Here is a 9,554-nt window from a genome sequence, read left to right as displayed (position 1 = left end):
CCTAGGATTGGTAACAGGCGGTAAGTGCTAGGCCCCTAGGATTGGTAACAGGCTGTAGGTGCTGGGCATCTAGGATTGATAACAGGCGGTACGTGCCGGGCACCTACGATTGGTAACAGGCGGTAAGTGCTGGGCATCTGGGATTGATAACAGGTGGTAAGTGCTGGGCTTTTTCAGAGCTAGAAGTTTTTTAAGCAGCAGTGGTTCCTGGCATGAGGAATGGACAAATGTAACCCTACTGCCGGTGTGAGTGAATTCAGCCTAACTTCAGATGTGCTCCTGTGTCTAAATTTAGGTAAAGTGAACTTTTGTGAAAACATTTTTTTTTCACTTGATTCTTTTACAAAATTAGCCCAGCAGGCCCATGCTGGCTCAGCTTCCACCTTCTCTCTAATGCTCACTTGTACGTCCAATGCTGCCTTGCACTGCGCATGCATTAGATTGAACACTTTGTTTTTTTACATTATGAGAAAGCCTCTGAAGGTGCATGCACACAAGGAGCAGTGCAGAGCCTCTTGGGATATGTGACACAAATATCCCAGGAGGCTGCGGATTTCCCCTTCGGTCTTTACCGAAATGGCAGTAAAGAATGAAGGGGAGAGGTCCTCTCAACAAAAGTGTAAAAACAAAAAACGCACATTTTTCCATTACATAACAGAGAAAGTCACTCTTTAATATAATGTTAAAAATGTGGCGATGCTTTAATAGAATCATGCATGTGATATCAGATGGGGACAAGACAGACAGTGGCCCTCCTCTCATCACTGCCCATATTCTATATAAAAACACTGTCTGTGATGTTTATCCGCAGTGTGTAATAATGTCATCGGCAGCGCAGTGTGATAGCTATGTGAGTGTAAAAGCTGCTTGTCATATTCTGCAGCCTAACAACTCGCTGTGTTCAAACCTTCAGATCTTCTAAACCGTTGGTTGTATTAACTTGAGGGATAGGAAACTGAAACTGTAGGTGCAAGTGGGGGACACTTGTGGCTAAACCTTTTTAAAATGTAATTACTATGGCATGAGAACATAAATCTCCTCCTAGCAAAATGTGCTGCCTGCTCTGTGACACATATCTGTCTGCATCTTACCTCAATCCCCAATTTCTCCAGAATTAAGAGGTGCAGGGAAACAAAAATATAGGTGGAAGTGGGGGACACGTTTGGCTATCACCTTTCATCACCATGGCATCATTACAACATTATAAAAAAACTGTATCAAAATGCACTTCCTTGTTACACGACTGTAACCTTCCAGTACCTGAACCTCAATAAAATTTAGTGGGCAGAGTTCATTTTCTAATGATGCCATAGTGATGAAGTTTTAGGGGATGTTAGTCACAGATGTTCCCCACTTGTACCTATATTTTTGGTTTCTTACACCTCCCCATTCCCCAATTAAAGTTCAGAATGTTAGATAAGTGGACAGGAATGTGTAACAGGGCAGGGAAACCCATTTTAATGGGCAGAGTGTTTTTGTTCTAATGATGCCGTAGTAATGAGATTGTAAGGGGAGAATGTGCCCGCCACTTGCACCTAAATTTTCAGTTTTGTACCCCCACCTCAGAGAAATTGGTGTCCAAAGAAGAGAAGCAGACAGTAGTTTCATAGGTATAGGTTTGTGACAGGTTGGTATATATTTAGAGGCCCCACCCCAATGCTCCTTGCTATGTTAGTGGCCCCCAGGGTCCCCAATTTGCACTTTCAATTTAGGACTCCTAGTTGCACTTTTCTCTGAAACAGCAACCCCAAAGTTCAATTTTTCTAATGTTTTACATTTGTGACCCCCATATCTTAAAATTCTTTAAATCTGGGGGCCTGAAATTGTAATAATTAGTATCTATGAGGGTCCCCTGTACACCCTGAAAATTACAGGTCATTGTGACATATATATTAGGAGATATGGAGGTTTGTACACAGAGCTGTGAGGATGCAGAATGACATGCAGACCTAGAGGTGGATACATTTCACAGGCAGAGCTCGTGCTATGAGATGGGGGCGGGGCTGCCTGTGTCTCCTTCACATGAAGGCTGAACTGTGTGCTCACCTCTCATCGCCAGCAATCCCCTGAACGGATGACACAGAGCACAGAGCAGCCTCACTGAGATCCGTGCATCCGAGGATGAGAGCTGCCGAGGAGAGCTGGGCGGGGTATTCAAATCAGCCGGGCGGAGCAACCGGCTAAAAACCTCTGGGGAGAACTATGTTATAGGGTTTCCAGGTTTTTTTTATATTTTATTTTTATTCAGCAACCAGATAAACATACAAATCAATTGTGCCGTATATAACAACAAAATTGTACATCAAATCTTGCATCAAACAATAAAAACCATATCCAGCACTCAAGTAATTATCTAACAATTATGTAAACATTGGTTACTGGTAACATTTTTATGTAATTTACAAAACAAGGGAAGGGGCTTATATAACAAAAGTACCAAGAAGGTGGGGGGGAGGAGAAATAGATAGATAGGAGGAAGAGGGGCATGGCATTAAGGCATACACTGATAAAGGGTATAAGAAAATCAATCCTTGGCTACAATGACATGCATAAAACAACATACAACATTTCGTACAGATAATCAAACCTCATCCTCAACATTGCTCATACCTCTTAAGGCTAAATATGTTAAAGAAATGGTGTATTGGGTCCAATAAAACCATGTTTTGGTAAATTTCTCCGTACAGCCGTTTCTAGATGCCATAAGATCTTCCATTGTCATAATCCTGTTTATCCGGTCAAACCATTGGGAGACGGTCGTCAGAGAAGTCTGCTTCCATAGCACTGGAGTGCAAGCCTTAGCGGCATTAAGCAAATGTTTTAACAGGGAAGCATGGTACTTTTTCTTGGAAAGGGAGGATACATTTAGTAAGGTCAAGTCTGGTTTGTTACTAATTACTGAACTAACCCCAGTTAGTTTCTGTATAATATCCGCAACCTGGGACCAAAATGAAGATAACAGGACATTCCCAAAACATGTGAAGCAGACTGTCCACATCGGTCCCACATCTCCAGCATCTATTATCCATCTGCTGATAAATCTTTGCTAAAAGAGCTGGTACCCTATACCATCTGGTCAACAGCTTATAATTTACTTCTTGGTAGAAGTTGCTGATTGATGCTTTATTGCCAAAATATAAAAGTTATTCCACCTGCTACGGTGTAGTAATATGCAAATCCTATCTCATTTAGCAATAAAAGGTAAGGAGGCAGGGCTGATCCTTCCAACAACAGCTGATATGCCGAAGAGATTTTACCACACATTGGGCCCACTCCATTACAAATGGGCTCTAGGCTAGATAATGACCAGTCAAAATGGGCAGGAGGTGGGAGAGAGTTCAGTTAATATGTAAATTGTAACTTTCTCCAGGACCTTAGTAGGGGAAGAGAGTATTCTGATTGTACTGTTTCTAACGGTAACCAGCTGGAGCTGCTCAACAAATGCCGAGCCCTGAACACTCTTTGTTCCCTCCAGTTATAAAATACTTGATCATAATATCCAAGCTGGAACCGTGGATGTCCCAACAATGGGTGGTACATTGGAGACGGGTACACTTGTAATCCCGTTGCCCTCAAATATTTCCTGGATACACGTAATGTTGGCCTGATAAGGGGATGTCAGAACTCACCAGCCAGAGCCTCAGATGGTAACCATGGAGCCCCCACTAACAGTAATGATGACATTGCCTCCTCTAAGTACATCCACAGTTTCTGATCCCCATGCTAGCACCAGTCAATCAAATGCACCAAATGTACTGCCTCTTGGTACAGGATCGGGTCAGGGAAAGCCATCCCATCCTGAAGTTTAGGTAAATGTAGAATCTCTTTACGTAGATGAGGGGCATCTCCCCCCCAGACAAAGTGGAGAAACTCCCACCCAAATCAGCACAGAACGGGGCAGGGGAATTGGCAGAGTTTGCAAAGGATATAATAAACGAGGCAAAACATTCATCCTAAGAGCATTACATCTACCGAACCAAGAAAAAGTATACTGTTTCCAGTGCTGTAAATATCTGCTTATAGAGTTCAGTAGTGGCAGAAAGTTCATATTCACTATTAGGTAGGGGTCAGCTGGGATTTGGGTCCCTAGATACATGATGGCCCTTTTAGCCCATTTAAAAGAGAAAAAAGATGATAAACCTGCAAGATAGAGTGACCGACAATGCTTCGGATTTTTGAAGGGTAATTTTGTATTGAGATACATGTGCATAATTAGTAATCTCAGTCCTGGGTGCAGTGACATAAAAAAATAGATTGTCAGCAAAAGGTGCCGCCTTTTGCTCCTGACATTTCACATTCACCCGCTGTACATTGGGATTACCACGTACATGACAGAGAAAAGGCTCTAATATAAGAATAAAGAGAAGAGGGTAGATCAATGAGAGTAAGAGAGAAAAAGCAGGGTTTTTTTACACAAAAAGAAAACTTGTATTAAATGTAACAATCGGTTATACATTGATTCACATGTATTAAGGGCAGATTACATTACAATTGGCATACAAAACAAATTAGTGATATACGAATATGAATATGAATTACAAAAACAATTTTCATAATGTTAAATACAGTTTTGTAGCCTTAGCTGTATTAATGTTGAACACACAAGTCTAGAGTTAATGGTCCACAAGCTCTTAGAATGGCCATAAAAGACCCCCCCCCCCCCCCCTCCGGACGTCCAGCTCAACCCAACATATATATATTTGTAATATCTTAAATTCAAAACATTATGGTCATGTTGATAGTTGCACCCGACGCGTTTCGCCTAGTTAGGCTTCCTCAGGGATAGTAGCTTTACAACAAGTGTTTTGGCACTGATAATGTTAATATCTAGATCAATAAAAAGTCAGTTGGACTGCAAATATATAATATATATTGATAGTAGTGTGTAGAAGTTTCTTCACTTACTCTGTGGACTCTATCCAGCTCTATGGGTGTAGTAGGAGTAGTGATCTAAATTATGGTTCAGAATAGCAGTGACCGTTGCCCTTAAGTCAGGACCCCTCGTTGCCTTGGCAATGCCCCTTATTCACACATTATTTCTACGGTACCTATTTTCGTTGTCTTCTGTATGCAGAAAAAGTGAGGTAAGTTGGGCTTGCACATGAGTTGTGAAATCTTCCAGGGTCTTTAAGCGAGTTGCAGTCATATCAGAACCAGACTCCAGAACCAATACCCGTGTGTCAACTGTCACCAATTGTTGTAAAGAGCTCTCTCTTTAATGAACTTTCAATTCTGGTGGCCAGGGCATGAAGATCATTTTTAATAGGAAGCTTACTCAAAATTGCAAAATTGCTGCAACCTGCACATGGGGCCAGGCTGGGAACTGCGCTGATAGTATATGTGGTGTGAGAGAGTAAGTAACAGGGCTTTCCTCTACAGAGGCAGGGGAATCTGTGCTGCCCAGGGACGCACTTCCTTGGCTCCGTTCCGCAGCAGGGGGAACACGTTGCCGCGCCATCTTGGATCCGACTGGGGATTTTGGCGATTCCGCTGTTGAGGGAAAAAACTGCCCTTGTCCTTGCCGGTGGCTGTGTCTTGCTGTGCTGGAACATGTGTGCACTCCCAATTATAAGCTGCTGCAGAGTGGCTAGACTGAAAAATCCCCGTCAGTGGCAGAGAGCTCTGGAGAATCACTTGCTCATTTCGCCATTGTGTGATCATGCCCTGGGTTTCAAAGTTTAAGAGATATGGAACTTGTCACGCTTGGGAAGACAGGGCCACCAGGGGGGTGCTATGGCTTGCATAGAAGTGGTGTGAGCCCTGAGAAGGGCCAAGGCGCAGAGTCTAAGCAGACACCAGGTCTTCTCCAGAGCCTCTAGTGATGAGGATGTTGCGCTGCTGGTTACTGCCAGGTTGCGGGCCTTGGGCACACCAGGATGGGCAGGATGAAACAGGGTACCTAATCACTAGGCAGAAGAATAGTCAAGGAAGGCTGGGGTTAAGGCAGGCAGCAAGTAAGAGAGGTCAGGTCACAAGCCAGGGGTCAATACCAGGGATCAAGGAAACAGACACCAGTGACACAGGCCACTGCAGACACGGGGAACACAGAAGACCCTGTTAGCAACAGGAAGCACAGGTGACCCAGGAATATATACAGACTGACAGGAACACTGGAACAGCACAAGGGAATGGGCTGGAAACACCAGACTGGGCAACAAGGGGTGAACACAGGAGCCGGACAAAGGAAGCATTGAATTAAACAACAGGTGTACAGGAACTTGCTCAACAGAACTAGGGGCTCGGCAGTAGTGGAGACACGTTGCACGAACACTCAGTGCTGTGCCTGAGCTAGCTAAATAGCCCAGGGTGATTTAGAGGCTATTTTATGATTGGCCAGCAAGAGGGGCGGTACTGATTAAATCTGGAAGAGCAGGTGCGCCCGGACTCAGAACTGCAGGCATGCGCAGGAGACATGTGCCTTTGCTTTAGCGAGGAAGAGTTAAGTGTGACAGAACTGCTCCAGTTCAAAGTAGCAGGATATCGTCAATGTAGCATTTACAGATCAGAATCTGATCCTAATATTTTTTCATAGGTGTGCTTGAAAAGAGGTTGTTTTCCCATTCTTCGGGTATAAATTAGCGTACGAAGGAGGACACTTCGTGGCCATATTCACGTCCTGTTTTGGAAGGTAAATCTGTTTTTCAAAAGCAAAGGTATTTCGTGTTAAAAAAAAAAAAAATATATATATATATATATAATATATATAGATGTTTGTGGGATTATTTTGCTTTTTGTTTCTTTGTAAGTAATTTATAAGTTAGCTGTTCATTGGTGTACAGTAAAATATAAAGCATCGTAGTAACAATAGATTCTGAAATAACAAACTCCCAAAAAATCGCAAACATCCAAACTTCACGAACTGCGCATGTCTCTATGTCTATGTGCATATAAGGGTGTTGTGTGTATGCTTTTTCTTTTATCTGTTTTTTCGGCCCTGGAGGAGGAGGGGTGTGTTATCTGTCACGGCAGGATGGTGGACCACCTGTGTCACCAGCTCGGTTGGTAGAGACGTGCCTAGGACGCAGAGTCTAAGCAGCTGCCCGGTCTTCACCAGAGCCTCTAGAGGTGAGGGTGTTGCGCTGTGGGCAACTGCCAGGTTGCGGACCCTGTGCACAAAGAGGCAGGTGACTGCTGACAGGCAGGAACAAGATGTGGTACTTGTATGAGGAACAAAGAGTAGTCAGGCATGCCAGATGTCAGGGCAGGCAGCGATCAGGGGTAGTCGAGGTCAAGCCAGTAGTCAGGGCAGGCAGTGATCAAGAGTAGTCAAGGTTAAGCCAATGTCGGTACACAAAGAATAAGGAGCAAGAGAATCAATAAACAGAGACCTGGAAGCAGAGCCAAAGGAAATCCTTGTTTATGCAACTTTCTGTTGCCTTTCATTTCCTTTTAATGGCAGGTCATGTGATGAATGGAGCCATGTGACCTGCTGCATCCTATCCCACCACCAGGGGGGGTCCTGGAGGCTAGAGGTTGGTGGTGTTCACATCTCCACCAGGAGGGGGAGCGCGTCTGCGAAACACTTTAGTCCTTTGAGGTAGTGGAGCAGCTGACTGGGAGTCACATGACCTGGACCAGGAAATGAGCTGTGGAGATGACGCCTTAGCAGAGCTAGTGCTGGCAACAGGGGAATGAGAGGTGGGTGGCACTGAAGGAGGCACAGATCTCCTGGACCTGCAGGGATCTGTGACATTATCCTTTATCTATATTGCTACAGTTTTTTTTACTTTTGCTTACCATTTAGTTCAATAGCTGTTTTTTTGTACACTTTTAATGTTTCAATGGCAATCTTGCAATGTGAAAGTCAATGTTAATGCTATGTTATTGTATTTGTAACCAGATTGTTGTTTTGCTGATTTGTTTCTTAGTGCCTTTAAATGTTTGTTCTGTCTAATTTCTAGCACAATTTTCCACCTGATGGGTCCAAATCACATATACTTATTGTCAAGCTATTTTAAATACAATGTTATGTAGGCCCATTTTTAGTGATCATTTTGTTTTCTATGGAAGTAAGGGTGTTCATGTGTTTTAGAATCTATTTAGTTTTCGTTTTTTCAATGAAGTGGTGTCTGTGTAGTGTCTTCTATTCTGATGTTTAAGTGGTTATGTGGAATATAATTGTGTTACTAATTTGTATTTGTGTTTTTGATGTGATTTTCATGCAGGATTTTTAACTTTGCGTGATCTTCCAGATTAAAAAAAAAACAATTGTTTTGTATTTATTCTGTAGAAAGGTCTAAACTTGCACGTAAGTCCACAATTCTAAACCCCCCCAAAACAATTGTGGTCGTATGCCCATATATATGTACAGTACACACGAGTGCGGAAACGTACGTGCAAATGCATAGCATACGCACGTTTTCCACCTAGCGGAAGAGAAACCAGGAATTTCATATCTGCGTTCAGGACATGCCACGGCCATTGTTTTCAGAGAGGGACCTTTGCTACATTATTCAGGTAAGTTTCTTTTGTTTTTGTTTTTGTGTTTCTTTTCTTGTAATAGGTGCATGACCATACATGTATGTCCATGCATACACATTTAAATGTGTGTTTGTATGCATAATGCATGCATGCATACACATATAAATTTGTGTGTATGCATAATGCATGCATGCATACACATTTAAACGTGTGTGTGTGCATAATGCATGCATACACATATAAATGTGTATGTATGCATTATGCATACACACACACACATTTAAATGTGTATGCATGCACGCATTATGCATACACATACACATTCAAACCAGAAGAAGCCATCTTCTACCAGAAGGAGCCAGCCTGAGGGCTGGTTAATAAGTAATGTATAATGTCATTACTGTAATACAACTAAAGCTACGTACACACGTCAGATTTTTATCGCCCGATAATCGGCATCGGACAATTATCGGGCGAAAATCTGCCGTGTGTACAGTCGGTGTCGTCCCTTCGTCCGGACGACCGACCTGCCGGATCCACGGACGATGGACGACAGCCGATCCTAATGAAAGTGAAGGGGAGAGCGCGCAGCAGGGTGCCGCTCCGTCGCTCTCCCCCTCCCCTCTCCATAGAGCATGAACGGTGCTGTATGTACAGCACCGTTCATGCATCGTGCACTCCCTTGTCGTTGGAAAGGATCGTGAAAGATCCTTTCCAACGACAAAAATTGGCAGTGTGTACGCAGCTTAACAGTAGTTTGATCATAAAGACACCTATTATGTTGATAAGTAGTTGCAGTCATATACCTCAAGGTCCCTTTGCATAGGTCCTCAAGAACATATTGTCAGAATGAATAACATTAGGAAGAAATTAGTGACTGCTGTGTGCAAAGCTATTACCTATATTGTATATATTTAATATCTTTGGGTAAAATATTAATTCTAAAATACTTTGTAAATATTGTACAATCTTGTGACCATGGGGGAACCCTTGAAACTAATTTCAGGTATTCACGGAAGCCATACTATAATTACTATCCCCACAGCTCACAGTACGTCAGTGTGGTAGTCAGTAGTAACAATGGCTCCTAACAACCAAAAAGCACTAAACTGACCTGAGAGCACAATCCTTAG

At 42.9% G+C, this 9,554-nt stretch overlaps 1 protein-coding gene across 9 annotated transcripts in view; it reads left to right on the top strand.

The window, feature by feature from the left end:
• Window positions 1-9,554, top strand: part of SLC6A17 (solute carrier family 6 member 17) — a 350,014-nt gene that overhangs the window by 36,472 nt on the left and 303,988 nt on the right. For 5 of the 9 annotated variants that reach the window (XR_011922346.1, XR_011922345.1, XM_072423282.1 and 2 more), the window contains exon 2: window positions 6,533-6,628. The exons of the other annotated variants lie outside the window; for them this stretch is intronic. The gene's annotated coding sequence lies outside the window, so the exon portion shown is untranslated. The remainder of the gene's footprint in view (window positions 1-6,532; window positions 6,629-9,554) is intronic. 9 annotated transcript variants of the gene reach the window in all.

The sequence above is a fragment of the Pyxicephalus adspersus genome, chromosome 1, assembly GCF_032062135.1.
Source record: "Pyxicephalus adspersus chromosome 1, UCB_Pads_2.0, whole genome shotgun sequence".
NCBI classification, from domain to species: Eukaryota; Metazoa; Chordata; class Amphibia; order Anura; family Pyxicephalidae; genus Pyxicephalus; species Pyxicephalus adspersus.
This window is presented reverse-complemented; position numbering and strand designations above follow the sequence as displayed.